Below are 16,028 nucleotides of genomic sequence, written 5' to 3'. Positions count from 1 at the left end.
TTAACTCTTCTGTATCTACTATACGTTTGACCCTCAGTAGCTGACTGTATGGAAGGGCCCTAATTAGGCCCCTAGAATGGCAACTTTCGAATCGCAATAGATTATTCCTATCCGTTATCTTCGTAAATATGTCTGATGTGAGTCTTGATCCTACTTTGGTTATCGTGGTATCCAAAAATTCTATAGAGTTGCTGGACTGTACCAGCGTAAACTTAATGTCTGCATCAATCTGGTTGATGTATTCATGGAACAGGTGCAGTTCCTCTACTGTCCCCAACCAGATAAAAAAGATGTCATCTATGTATCTCCACCACCTCAGCACTTGTCTGAAGTGGTGGGACACATAGACGAACTCCCTCTCCAAAGCTGCCATGAATATATTGGCATAAGTTGGTGCCACATTAGCACCCATGGCTGTCCCTCTCAGTTGTATAAAGAATTGATCTTGGAACAAAAAGTAGTTGTGCCTCAGGATAATATCCAATAAAGCGAGTATAAATTCTATACACACAGGTGTATATTCGCTGTCACGTAGAACTTTGTAGATGGAGGAAATCCCTCTACTGTGGTCTATCGACGTGTACAAACTTACTACGTCAAAAGAGCACAGCAGGGCCGTGGTGGGAATCTGGACTTCTCTGATTTTTAGCAAAAAATCAGAGGTATCTCTTATATATGAAGGAACTTCAATCGCATATTTCCTTAATATTTTGTCCAAAAAGATTGAGATATTGCCGAGAATAGACCCAATACTGGAGAGCAGGGTTGAAACGTTGCAAGAGGTGATTAAAAGTGATCCCATTTATCACTGAATTTGGAGTGCTGTCTTGTCTTTTGGAATTGTTGCTGGCTATTTGGGACACTGGTCGAGTGTCTGAACAGGAACCTGTGCACCCGATACTTCGAATTATGGTGCTGCTTCTATTTTTCTTTTTCCATATTTTGACCTATGAAGCTTTGCACGTGTATATATATAATGACAACTAACAAGGATCATCATCATCATGGAACCGAACAAACAGATGTCTTCTCATACACCCAGGCTGACATGGAGAGGATACTGCAGGGTGCAGTGGGAGATGCCACATTTCTATCCATACCTTCAAGTAAGGAATTGAAAAAGAAATATGAATATGAAAAGAAAAGAACCATCACGATGGGATTACACTTGTCTACTCTAACGGAATATTATAGAGCTCATAGGATCCCTAGAGGGATGCGTTCTCAAATGAGACCAAACCTTTTCTTTCACAATAATGATTTTTGCACTCGCTATACCCAAATTTCAAATAAGTATGCGTTGGATATATTGCTATTGAACATCGAATATTTACAAAAGGATTTGCAGACCACTGAGGAAAAGGTATACACAGCTGAAACATCATTGAAAGGATTATTAACACCACAGGAATACGATGAATATATGGCCAAATTAAATGGCTATTTGGAGAAATTCCGCACAGGATTAGAAGAAACAAAATGACAGAAGTGGCAGAGAGATGCAGATGATTATACTAATGGGAACATCTACAACTGGCAGATTGAACAAAAGAACTTTCGTCGCTATGTTGGAAATGACAGAATACCGAACAGACGTACACGGAATGACGAGAGGAGGGGTGAGAATCCCATCATGGAAGATAAGGAGCATGATTTTTTAGGAAGAACACGGGACGAAGGACGCCCGAAAACTACCAACGGAGAACCCGACGCGGGGGAAGAAGGCACTTCAGACAACGCAAACTCCATACAACCCAGGTTGCCCAGATCAGTGAAGACACGGACACAGTCTCTCCGCAAGATGGACTATCCACAGAAACATTAGTGGTAAATATCTCTTCTGTATCATTGACTAAAGCACAATACAATGTATTAAATAAGGGTTTGTCATTCTGCACAACATCAAAAACAGATTGGTTTGAGTTGGAATTAGATTTACATAGATTTTACCGCACAAGGGCCCTTCCATACAGTCAGCTACTGAGGGTCAAACGTATAGTAGATACAGAAGAGTTAAGCACTAAAAGGTTGGATGAAATGAGTGAAAAATTTATGTCACGGGGGTACCCAAAGAAATTAGTCCAAAAACATAAAAATAAGGTATTAATGTCTGACAGAGAAACACTTTTGTCTACACAGAGAACCAAAAAGAACCTTGACAAAAGGATACCATTTGTGTCCACATATAACGAAACAAGTAAAGAAGTAGCAAAGATAATCAATAAACACTGGTCGATACTTGGTAGTAATCTAAAATATGTTCCAGAATTTTTAGCACCCCCTCTCATGTCATACAAGCGTACTAAAAATCTAAATTAGTAAGAGCAGATGTGGGCTCTAATAAGAAAAAGACACAGACCTTCTTTGGCAGCCAGAAATTGGGATGTTTTCCCTGTCTTGGTTGTGTGAATTGTAAATATATGATTAAAGGGGAATCTTTCATTCATCCTATAACTGGCACTGAATATAAAATAAAGCAATTTCTTACTTGTACATCAGAATGGGTTATCTACATGCTGCAATGTCCATGTAACCTTCTATACATAGGAGAGACAACATTGGACTGCAAAACACGCATAAACAACCATAGGTTTACCATACGAGGCAAGAGACTAGATTTGCCAGTGTCAAAACATTTTGTGGAAGCAAATCACACAGAAAAAGATTTACGGTTTAGAATTATAGATCAGATTACTAAACCAAGACGAGGTGGGGACAGAGTCTCTTTTTTAAAAAAACGTGAGCTAGAGTGGATCTACAGATTGAACACATTACGACCATATGGATTAAATGTTGACTTTAAGTTGAGTGGTGTGGGGTAGGAAGTGGTTTGCCCAGGACCCTGTTATGTATTTGACATGTCGAGGGGTATTTTAAGAAGACAGAATGTATATTCTATTGGACTAACATAACAAATTCTTTCTCTGTCTATTACAGATAAACTGTGAAGACTCACCGAATATGGATCCCCTCATTCTAATATCATGCATACGTTATATATGAAAAATCGGCTTATTTATTGCTATGTTTTGAAAAAATGTGAAAAATAAATGGAATGCATATATTGTAATCGGAGTGTTATGTTAAAACCCTAAACGAATATGAAGATCAAGTGTGATATAGCTCTAATAGTCCTCAGAATGTGGTTATTATAGTCCATAGGGATGTAATGTGCAGAATCTGTGGATAACGGATCTAGCACTATAAACATACCCTGTTATAGGTGAGGTGTGCCTGTGTTTACGGGATTTCCTTAACCTTAAGGACTTAGATTAATCCAGAGGATAGAGTGTATATTTATTATTATTTCTTTTTTAAAATGGAAAAAGATAACTTATGATCGTGTTGTAGTGTTCCAGTAAGGGACATGTAGGGTTAACATTCACAAAACACAATCATAAGGATTGAACTAGCGCGAGATGCGTTCCATCTAATCACAGCGTACCAGGACTCGTTCTCAAGCCAAGAGCAAGAACAGCCCTGTAGGTGACGTTTTTGATTGACGCATGCGCACTCATTCCCGGAAGAAGCCGAGAACGATGAACAGCATGGAAGAAGTTTATTCTATAAATATGTTATTACTTTTGCACAATAAAAACATGTTTTATGGATATAAAATAATTTGTGGGCATGGGCACATTCATTAATTGAAAAAGGAAGACCCACTCTTTCATTAGGGACCCAACAGGTAATTCAATTCCTCAGCGGTGGGCCAGTTCGAGCCTAGCCCAAAAAATTCTAAAATAATTTCATAATTTATAGACATAGCTTGTATGCTTTCTGCTGGAAACAGTAGTGTACATATACATCAGCTTCAAGTAGAGGTCATAAAGGCCACCATATAGTAATGCTTATTAACACTGCCAATGGTACTTATAGTGCTATTTATAATAAAACGCCTAGTGCTGTTCATGGCAGTGTCCATAGCCTAACCCAGTGAAACATCTATTTATTGTACCAGCCATAGTAGCATTCCAAATACAAGCTTTATAGTAGTGCATTATGCCCATAGTGCCCAGCCTTAACTGTTCCCTGCCCTATAGCGCCAATAGTGGCCAGAATCATAATATAAAAGACATACTGTACTTGCTTTAACGCATATCAATTATTTCAGGTGAATTTTGTGCAAAAAATGATTGTGTGACTCTGACCACCATGTCACCCGTATCATGTAATTTTCAGCACTTTTCCCCTCTGCACGTTCTATCTCTACTTGTCAGTTTTTCATGAGCTCAGCGCTAGAATGGGCAGGCACTATCTGTTATGTTCTCGCTTACTCCATAGCACTGCACCATGTCCCCAGCCCACAATTCTGTGACTGCTTATTAACTAGCAGGGGATTCTGATCAGTGTCCTCAATACATGATTCTGATCAGTTTCCTCAATACATGATCAATCATCTGCTTGTCCATGAGACATGGGAACCGGCAGCCTGTGTACAAATCCCCATTACCAGCACCTGGCCGTTTACCAGGGTTACCACTAGTGTTTAGCACATTATAACCAAGAGTGTAGTTATAGAGGGTACAGAAGTAACAGTTTCAGCCGGCCGTGGGGCCTGATGGAGCCCAAAGGTTTCTCTGCCATATAAAAAGACACCAGTATTATCTATGGCACATGATAGATGGGGGTCTCTCTGCCATATAAGAGGACACAATCACTCATAAGATTAAGCTGTACCACTATCCGTCAAGCACTGGCAAGAGATAGTATAATACTTACTAGAAGGAGCTATGTTCAGCATGCAAAATAGCTCTCCTCCAGAAGAGACCTATGTACGTGTGTAGATAGCCCCCCCCCCACTCCTTTCACATATTCACTCTGCTCTATGTAATATAAATCCTTTAGTTAAATTGAAAAGTCTGACTTTTGACCTTTTTTTTTTCCAGTGAATGCAGAGTTCCTGAACAGCAACAATGTAATATCCAGGTATAGGGGGAAAAAGGCATTTTTTTCATACGTCCTGTCAGGGAGGCACTTCAGTAGTCAAGGGTGTAGCTTTTTCTTTAAAGCTAAGATTCTTGGCTTTGAAACAATACCGATCTAACCTGAGTTAGAGCAGGTTAAAGTGAGAGCTGCATATATTTGCAGGTCGCACTTCAGTCTGTGTGGGAGGCCAGCGGGGGACGTGCTGGCGGATGTAGATGACCCCAGGGTGAGGGGTAACATGAAATTCACCAATAACCGGATCCAGATTTCTGTGTAAAAATAGTCGCACCACGAACTCGCACCACGCGCAAAACATAAAAAATGTTTTTATACATTTTACACTGTGCCTGTCCTGTCCATACACGATATTTAGCGTAAAATACGCTGATCGCTTCTGTAGTGATTACAGAAATGTCTAAAATATTTCTGAAGAATGGAAAAGATTTTACCCAATCAGAAAATAAATTTTCACCCAATGATGGTCACCATAAACGATCCACTAAAAAAGTCAGTATTAGCTAATGCATAAGATCACTTTTTGCGATTATTGATTAAAGTTAGGCTGTGTTCACACATTGCACTCATTTTCAGTTTTTTTCCCTGATTTTCACAGAATCGCTGAAAAACTGAGCAGTTTTGTGATCGCCGTGGGTCTGACCGCTGGGGCTCCCACCGATAAAGAGAACGGGGGACCAAAAGTCGCCCGAAGTGCTCCATGAGAAGCTTGGGACTTCCGGAGTCTGTATGCGGCTTGTGTGTCCAGCAGCTCCTTAGAAATGAATGGAGGGCCTGTCACATTAAACAGGTCAACGATCAACCGATGAACAAGCAAGCACTCGTTCATCTGCTGATTGTATCGTTTTAAATACTGAAAATATTATCGTTGTCGAGAGCGCATCTCCCTGTGTAAAAAGGGAGACATGCCGCCAACATGATAATAATGTATGGAGACGAGCGATTGGAGTAACGAGCGCTCGTCCCCATACTAGCTCCTTCTGAAAGGAGCAAACAAGCGCCGATCAACTAACTCTCTTGTTGATCGGCGCCCGTTTATATGGCCCAGATCGTGCCATGTAAAATTACCTTTAGAGTCTGTATAGGGGGAAGGAAAATGATATGCCTATATAATCCTCAATTTAATTTACACACAAAAATTGCTTGGAAAATTCCTGTGGTTTTGGCGGTTCTTTGAGACATGCACTTGTGGTATGTATGAAATCCTCACATCTTACAGTTTTTTGGCAGAATACCGCACTTTGTACATGTCTATATACTGTATAACTTGCCTACACAATTCATCTTCCATAAAAAAAAAAAGCAGGGGATGGCCAGCAAGAGATTAAAGAAGGAAGGGGCAATTATTCTTAATTGTTTATTTTGATATACATACTGTATGAGAGCCATTACTGAGATGGTAAGAAAGTTTCATCTAGATACCCTTATATTTTTACCCATAATTGTACATTACTAAAAATTTGCATCCAGTCCTACAAATCCATTTACCAGGTTTTTTTTATATCTACTATGACACTCGATTCCTATGATACAGCGTTTATGGAAGCACTGAAGGTAAACAAACAGTACAATCCCTGTTTCATATCATTACATTAATGATAGTACACCCAGTTCCTTCTTAGGCCCTGTTCAAACAGAGTTTTTTTGCATGCAGAAAAATTTGCCTTAAAATTCCTGAAGGAATTTTGACCTGCCTGCAATTTCTTGCCACAATTTTTATAACGTTTTTCACCTGCGGCCATTGAGCGTCGCAGGCAAAAAAATGCAGCGAAAAATGCTTTCTCAGAGGCTGAACCGCTGCAAAAAAGAGCCAAGGGAAAAACTGCCGTGGAAAAAACACGCCTTCGTCTCCCATTGAAATTAATGGGAGGCAGTATCTGACGTTTTTTGCCACTGTTTAAAAATTAGTGTAATAAAACTCTGTGTGAACTGGGCCTTAAGTCAATTTTAATTACATAGTCCCAGAAATCTAATTTAGTCTTAGCAATAGTTTCAGATATTTTTAGGAGAATGGATATCAATAATACTACAACCATATTACAACACCAGATTTATTTGTGTTAAGTGTTACAAGATTATATACAGTATAACATTATATACTATTGTCCATTATAGAGAGCGTCTTCTGTTAGGGCCACTCTGCAGCATATGAAATACCAGTGTTTATTGTCTGCACTGTGACATAACTGTGTGCATTACCTAGTGCTATTTACCCATGTGCTGTGACAATATTTTATTTAGTATTATCCATGTACATGGACATCCCTAATATTAATTACCTCTGTACTGTGACTTCATTGTGTGCATTATTTTTGTGTTACAATGCTATGTTTATTAATTATCCCTGTACTGTGACATCACTGTGTTCATTGTCGCTGTACTGTGACATAACACTACATTACCCCTTGCTAATATTTATTACCCCTGTACTGTGACATCACTGTGTCCATTATTGTTATACTGCGACATAACACTACATTACCCTTGCTAATGTTTATTATCCCTGTTCTGTGACATTACTGTGTTCATTGTCTCTGTACCGTGACATAACACTACATTACCCATGCTAATGTTTATTATCCTTGTTCTGTGACATCACTGTGTCCATTATTATTATACTGTGAAATTAATGTGTAAACTAACCCCTTTCTTTGAAATCAGTGTTCATTCTATGCTGTGACATCACTTTGTTCCTATTATCTATGACATCACTGTGTTTTATTTCTATTCTGTGAAATCAAGTGCACATTACAGATGTAGCAAGTTCCATATTAACAAGAGGTGAGCTAGTCTGTTTACGTAGAACGCCACGGCGCACTATGCTATTTACATAATGCGCCGTTCTAATGGTAATTGTCTTGCAATGACGTTACGTAAAAAAAAAAAAGTAGCATGCCATGGCACTCTATGTAAACAAAGTAGCGTCTCGTTTGTTCGTTTGACGCTTGCTACATCTGCATTGCCATACTGTGATATCACAGTGTACAGTAACCCTTTCCTATTAATTCACAGTGTTTATTATTCCCGGTACTGTGGCATCATTGTGTTTGTTATCCTGGTGGTAGGTTTTAATTTTGTGCATTATCCAGGCTTTGTGACATTAGTGTAAAAATTATTAATGTGCAGTGACATCACTGAGTGTATTAAATCCATGAACTTGGCTGAAGCGGCACCAACAGCAAATAATACAAATTGTATGGTATGGTATGGAGAGGATACAATTTTAACCAAGCTGGTTTTCCAAATTCCAGAATTTTCAGTTTCTGAAGAAGCCACATAGACAAAGTAGCAGAACAACAGCATTCAATGCAAAATCACTTTATTTGCCCATGTCAAGTACATACAATAACTTACACTTGGCAGTTGGTGTAAAAGGAAAGTTTGAGAAATTAAAAATGATTTATTGATGGAAGAAAATGGCTAAATGGATAATACAGTGAAAAATTCTGCTGATTTAGAGATGTAAGCTTTGCTGGGTGACTTGGGTCCTGCAATTTTACATGTAATACCCATAAGAGATGTTTGGATTGTTGTACTATACAAGCACTTTTTACATTTTGTGTCCCCCCTATTTTCGCATAGATTGTAAGCTGTTTCGAGCAGGGTCCTCACTCCTCTTGTATGATTTCTTAATTAGTTGTGTCGCGGAAAATGTTGGCTTTATATAAATAAACATGATTATTATTATTAGTATTATAGTATTATTAATATTAGTAGCAGTAGTATTGCGAAGTAAACATTTTTTTTAAAATGTTTAATGGTTTATGACAAATGTCGTCAACCTTCTTCTACCTTATGAGCCATAATCAACTTTTAGAGATGCTTTGGAGGGACATTCAGCTCATATAAAGAGGAGAGACATATAAAATGTAATTAAAAGAAAACATTGGCAGTTAAATATTCAGTGTGAAATTTAGCACTTAGCAGGTCTGCAAGACCACCAGCATACTATGATTCAGCAGAATACTATACCGTATGCACCACTGCCTTCCTACAATTACTATAGAAACAGAAAAGAGGTCCCACTTTGACTGCTGGGAGTGCAGCACACTATGATGTTTCCTTCTCTCGTTTCCTATTATTATTGTAGGAAAAGTGATGCTGGCACATTTTAGTATGCTGCCTGTCATAAACTCAAAAAAACCATAGAGAACACATAGAAATATGTAAGCAAGTCCAAAGAAGAAAATAATAGGATATCTTAGGCATACATATGTAATAAATGAGATACTGTAATCACACAAAAATGACTTCATATTAAGACGTAAGCCAGTAAATAGTCACATATAGAGACGCGAACATAAGTTGTGCCTAAATTACATTATTATTGGAGTGCACTAAAAGGTAACTTAAAATATCACTCTGATAGAGCACAAAAACCAGCCTCACGTATGAAAACTAATGCAGATAGAAACTAGAGATGTGATGAGGATGTAAGGTTTATAACCCCTTTTCTTTTGTTGGGTGACGGGTCCAATGATGACCATCTTATTGCTGGGACACCTCCACACCCACAATCAGCTGTTGTCGGCGGGGGAAGCCAGTGATAAATGATGGTTTCCCCTGCAGTGTCACAGTTTAATAAAATTTTGATTGAATGAAATGCAAAAGAAACAGTATGGAGGAGGTTATGCCTTTATTATGAACGAATAAGACTTTTATAGGCTAGAATTTTATTTTTGCTCTTACTACGACCACAAGTTCAACATAACATTATTAAAAAGCAGTAAATTATCAGTAAATTTTGTTTGGCAACTTTAAATTTACGAATAAAAATACAAAGTTTTATTCTAGCTGTAGCTTTTAGTTACAGAATTAAGCGATCTACATAAGAGCACCGGCAGAAAAAATGCAAACACAATAGCAAGCGTTCCCGACGCAGGTGAGGACAGAGATCTGGCAATGCAAAGGAACCATACACATGTTTTGATAAGGTTTTCATAAATGACTTCAAAGTCTAAAAAATCTACGAACATAACAACAAGAACAAGAAAAACAAAGCAAAGCTTGCTTGGCATTTGCAGAATGATCTTTCAGTTGAAAGAACATGAAACTTTTCTTTTACTTCCAATAATGTATTTCAGCCAAAACAAAAATGAGTTGCAGGATTATATTATAATAATACATGAGGATTTATTATGCTCCAAGTAGTCATTTTTTTCATGTATTCAGAGTTTTTCCTGTTTAATACTACAGATTTACACAATCTTTAGAGGATCTAATTTCTCCATAAATCAGGAACAAAACCTATATTTTTTTCTTCAGTGATGCAGGACAATATATTTCTACCAGATGTCATTTTATTGCATTTCGTGCTTTAGCAGTATGTACGCTCAGTAGTGAGACCGCTTCATGATTAATAATAACTGCTTCTTTTCTACCCAACTAATCCCATTTTGTTCCAGATAGAGCTAGGATACGGCTAGACGCACTTTAAATTTGTGTGCTGTGGCCAATCTGCATTGTAAATGAACTGTAAGGTAGTGGAGTGTTGTATAGTAGGGTCAACGCAAGTTCACATTGTGTGCCCCCAATAGAAGCTATGGGCCATCAATGATTGTTCATTGAAAACTGAGCTAGTGCCTGTAGTAGTTAGACCCAACATTTCAGAAACGTTTCTAAACAAAATTATGAAGGTGCAAATATTTAACTTAGTTTTGGAATTCTCCAAGATTTTGTAGGGTTCTAAACACTTTTATTTAAGCTACACACAAAAAAAACAGACACGTGGTGTAAAGGGTTTGCCTAACACAGGTTCTGTGTCGACGCCCAGGGTTAATCAGCGTTCATCAGCTCCAAGGTCTGCTAGAGTGACGCGATCTGTTACCACTCAGGCTTGCAGGCTGAGGAGAGGGAGAACCTATCACAGCCTGGCCTGACGGTTCTAGCTCCCGCCCTTGGTCTATTTATACTCTCACTTGCAGCATGTTCCTTGCCTGTGATTCTCTAGTTTTCTGGCTCTGCTATTCCTGCTATTTACCTGATTGACCGCTGTAACTTTTTGACTCTGGCTTGCATGACTATTCTCCTGCTCTATTTTGCTACTACGTACTCTCCTGGTTTGATTCAGCCCGTTCACCACTGCCTGTTGCTCACGGTTTTCAGTCGGCAACTGCCCCTACTCCCCCTTTGCTTCTGTGTGCCCTTGTCTTGTGTTGTCTGTCTTGCACTTACTGAGCGTAGGGACCATCGCCCAGTTGTACGCCGTTACTTAGGACCGGCCGTGCAAGTAGGCAGGGACCGAGTTGCGGGTAGATTAGGGCTCACCTGTCGTCTCCCTACCCCGAAGAATTACACGTGGGACTGAGGATAATAATAGGAAGGCTGCAGAACAATATTTATTTCTGAAATTCAGCTGATATGGGAAAATATATCCACAAGGAACGCAAGGCCAAATAAAAGTAATTTAACATGCCGGGGGGGGGGGGGGTGAGAGAGGGAGCTCCCTCTCGTTCTCCAAAATCACTCAGATGCGGCGCTTGCTTTTAAGCGCAGCATCTGAGGGGTTAAGCTGGTGAGATTGATACTGATATCGATCTCGCCCATTAGAGCAGGGCTGCTCCCAGCCCTCAGTTATCAAATGTAGTTGAGAGCAGGGAGATTTAACGGTTCCCTGCTCTATTTATTTATTCCGATGCAGCGCCTTGAAAAAGCGTATGCATCGGAATAAGGCCCATTAGTGGCCGCCATGAAAAGGCGTATTGGTGGTCACTAATGGGTTAAGCGCACATCCTCCTAGCTGGAAGTAATCTTCTATGGTGGGGTTGGGGGACCCCCTTTCAGGAGACTTAGAGGTGGGACCTGCATTTATCAGACATTTATGGCATATCATGAGGATATGCCATAAATGTCTGTCATGAGACAACCCCTTTAACCCCGTTAAGAGTCTTCAAAACCAATATAAGTTTATGCAATTACCATCCAGAACAGATTTATACATTTACTATTGTGTTTTGGTCTCTACTGGTCTAATGTTGGTTTATATAAATGATGAATAGGCAGTTGAAATGCAAATGTGTTGTCAGCCTGACCGATGAAAATTAATATATGTTCTTATCAATTAGGGCCTGTTCACATCAGTGTTCGGGTTCCGTTCATCTGTTCCAATCAACCTTTCTGTCAGAGGAACCAGTGAACGGAAAGCCGAACGGAAACTATAAAGCTTCCGTTTGCATTACCATTGATTTCAATGGTAATGCTTCGGTTTCAGTGTGTTTCAGTTTCTATTCCGTAAAATTTCTATTTTTTTTCACGGAAACAATAGCGTAGTCGACAGCACTATTGTTTGTGTGAAAGAAACGGAAACACACTGAAACGGAAGCATTACCATTGAAATCAATGGTAATGCAAATGGAAGCTTTATAGTTTCCGTTCGGCTTTCCGTTCATCCGTTCCTCTGACGGAAAGGTTGAACGGAACCAATGCACGGAACTGGAATGCTGATGTGAACAGGCCCTTAGGCCCCATGCACACGACCGTAAAAAATCTTGGTAATTGCGGACCATAATACGGGCCGCAACTACGGACTCGCCCGGTTCTATTTGCCGCAGACACCTTTCCGTATCGCTACGGATAGGTGTCCGTGACGGAGAACCGTGCCGGGAATTACGGAGCATGTCCATACTTTGAATGGGAGCATGGCCCGAAAATGCGGCCCGCGGCCATGATTACAGGCGCGGCCGTGTGCATGAGGCCTTACACCAAACTTCACTGAGAGTAGGTTTGAGAAAGCTCCAACTAGAAATTACTAACTCTGCATGTTTTATCAAAGTCTTACTACATGTTTGTTTAATATTCCTATGAAATAGTGTTGTGTTTGTATGTTCCTCTTGGGGGGGGCTCTTTTTGAAATTTTAAACACATGTTCCTGCTGACTTCTGACACTATACCCATGGGCTGGAGTGCGGCGTCCTGCAGCCGCTGACACTCTGTACCCCCATCAAAGAGTTGTTATATATTGCATTACGCTGACCAATGTCAGTCACGGACATGAATCTTTTAATTTCTATGTAGTCTGTTCTTTGCTACAATAGCACAATAAAATTTTGTTATTTTAATTCAATTTATAGTTGGAAAATAGGGCTTATGTTGCCGGCAGGCAATCTTGAGTATTGATAGTTATTGCGCCCACCAACTATTGGGGTCCTCCTCTTCAGTGTAAACTGAAACCATTGGCACTGGATCCGTCACCATTGAAATCAATGGTGATGGAAACGGAAACCTTTGGTTTCAGTTTGTGTCAGTCAGGGCTCCGCTCCAATGGAGAGCTCAGATGGAACGTCGGAACAGAGCCCTGACGCAGATGTGAACATAGCCTTAGTAGAATAAATTTGGTCTTAAAACTCTTGCCACATCACTGACAACATCTGACTGATACTGCACAGACTTTTTTTTAACATACCAATAATGTTTATAAGACAAACCAAAGCAACTCCAACTTCCGCTAAAAACACGCAGGGAAGTAGCTATAGGGGGTGGAGAGGTAGAAGTCGCATCAGAGCGCTGGTGCCCAAAGGACCGTCACCACATAATATGGCACATGGTAGGTTGGGGCCCTAATATAGATTTTGCTATGGGGCCCAGAAACTTCAAGTAAATAATGAATTGTATTACTATAATATGCCCTTATTACTTCCCAACAGTGAAATACTAATTCCAGCAACTACTTACCTTTCTGGTTTTAGAAGAAGAGTGTGCTGAAGATGGGGAGGGAGAAAGAAATGTTAAAAAAATGACATACAATAAATTACTTTACATTCCTATGCTGAGCTCACATATATATAGCTTTATAATGCACTTAATTTCAGCTTTGTAAACCAAATTATTATATTATCCTATCTAAAGATGACGATACTGAAAAAACGTCTGAACCTCAGGCATGCTTGTATGGGAAATAGAAGGAGGCATAGTTTAATTTAAATGCTAACATAGTATTAGCTCATCAGTGAAGAACATAAAGTCCACAAGTGACATAAGCAGAAAGACCTGCCCTATGTCATATTGCATGACACAGTCTCCAGGGCCTTTATTATTGTTACATTATATCAAAGCACTATGTCAATCACAAACATACCTCCCAAGTGTTATTCATTTGGACCTAAATATTAGGTTCCAATAGCTCATTTTCAATTAATTTCCATTTACCACACAGTTTATATGCTTTAATAGGCTGCCATGTGTTCTCTTCCATTTAGAATGACCTAACCATGTATTTGTACCAGTCTTTCCCAAACCAACCATGGAAGTCTGCTAACTCTTTAACCTCTGGGCTGAATTCAATGATGGAGCGGAAAACATGTCTAAATTTTTCCCACCTTAGAGACTTTGCTCCCCAGACCCCAAGTGGATTAATCTTGGCAGTATGGAGCAACTATCTAAATTAGACTTTTTGTCTCCTCTTTTGAGAAGGGTAACTATGTAATGATGACAATACATCAATATGATTATGTGCAGCATGTGGGCTTAGTGGTCAGCAATGTTGTCTTGTAGAACTGTGGTACATATCTGACAGGCCTGCCGATACACGAAAACTGCGCTCCCATAGACTGCAATGGAGAGGTGGCCATGCGCAGTAAAAGCAAGCACAAGCACAGCCACTTCTCAATTGCAGTCTAAGGGGAGCACCAACTCCGTAAACTGGCAAATGGTGGTGAAGCAAAGTAAGGGTCCCAGAAGGAGCCACACTTATCAATTATTTATGAAATTGTGGATATGCCATAAATGTATATAATGGTAATACCCATTTAACAATGGCTGTAGGCGCCCAAGTTTGAGAATTGTTCCCATATCTTGACTCTACAATATAGGAAAATATACAGAAGACATTGCAGACTGGCAAGAACTGATTCAAAATAGAAGCTTTTCTGCATGCCGGCAACATGAGGGCCTTTCCATTCTCTCCACAAAATAGGTCTATAAGCCCCTAACCTCTTGTTTGGACAAGAAGACATTGCCTACAAATGAGGTTGTGCCTTTTCGCTTCAAGTACCTTCAGGACATAAACATCTGGGTTTGAAATACCACTTGAGTTTACCCAATTGTTTTGGGAGCTGAAACTACCCCAGCTTATCCTTCCAAAATGGACTTTTCTATTTGATACCTCGCACCCTGGAAGGGACACAGGAATCTCCTGCACTTAATTGTTACAACCACATGAGATCAATACAAACAACAGTCCTTTTGCCCACTACCTAAATGAATAAGAATAATAAGCCGTCAACTATTTCCCGTACTTTTTATGTTGTTTCCCTCTTTCACTGCTTGCTGATCCTTTCTCACTGTTTTAGTTTGCCCCATTACAGTGTCAGGTTGGAGTTTCTTCCAAGTGCATTTGGCCTAATAACATATTGTTTCCCACATTTTCAAAATATTAATTTATAGTCTAATGTTTCTCCATCTCTCTTTTTAATCCCCCCCAACTTTCCTGTTTTTTCTCCCATTCCCCACTTAACAATTTAAAATCCTCTCCCATTTATTTTAACTAATTTTAATGTGTAGCTTACTATTCTACATAGTAATAGTATACACATTTGGTATTAAGGGTTATTTGATGTTATTTGATTTACTCAAGTCTACCTAGGTCAGATCTGAGCCACATAATTGTTTCCAGTTACTTCTTGTGTTTGAACTGCTCCTCACCACCCTCATTTGCTTAAAAGGGTTTTTCACAATATAGTTTGTATCATTAATTTCATGTACCTCATCATCTCTTATTAAGCGAGTTCACAGGCAAATTAAGGTGCTATTGAGTAATTTAAACACACAGCCCACAGAATAGTTCAACTGAGAGCACTTCTAGTACGGTACTAAAAAAAAAAAAGAGACACATTTTCAATTAAAAAGTTTCCATATAGCAACAGATCACAATGCACAAAGTAAAAACAGACAAAATAAATATGTGAAAACAGCAATAATTACAATGATACATAACAAATATGTAAGATTTTACCTTGATAGCCAATGACAAATGAATGTGGCTATATATTAGTGATTTTGAATGGTCGAACGATTGCCGACTCCTCGTTCATAGTAGATCAGCAATACAAACGATTGTGACAGATTTCTCATCGAAAAGATGGAAATAC

The sequence above is a fragment of the Rhinoderma darwinii genome, chromosome 4 (assembly GCF_050947455.1).
Source record: "Rhinoderma darwinii isolate aRhiDar2 chromosome 4, aRhiDar2.hap1, whole genome shotgun sequence".
NCBI classification, from domain to species: Eukaryota; Metazoa; Chordata; class Amphibia; order Anura; family Rhinodermatidae; genus Rhinoderma; species Rhinoderma darwinii.
Note: the sequence above shows the minus strand (reverse complement) of the source record.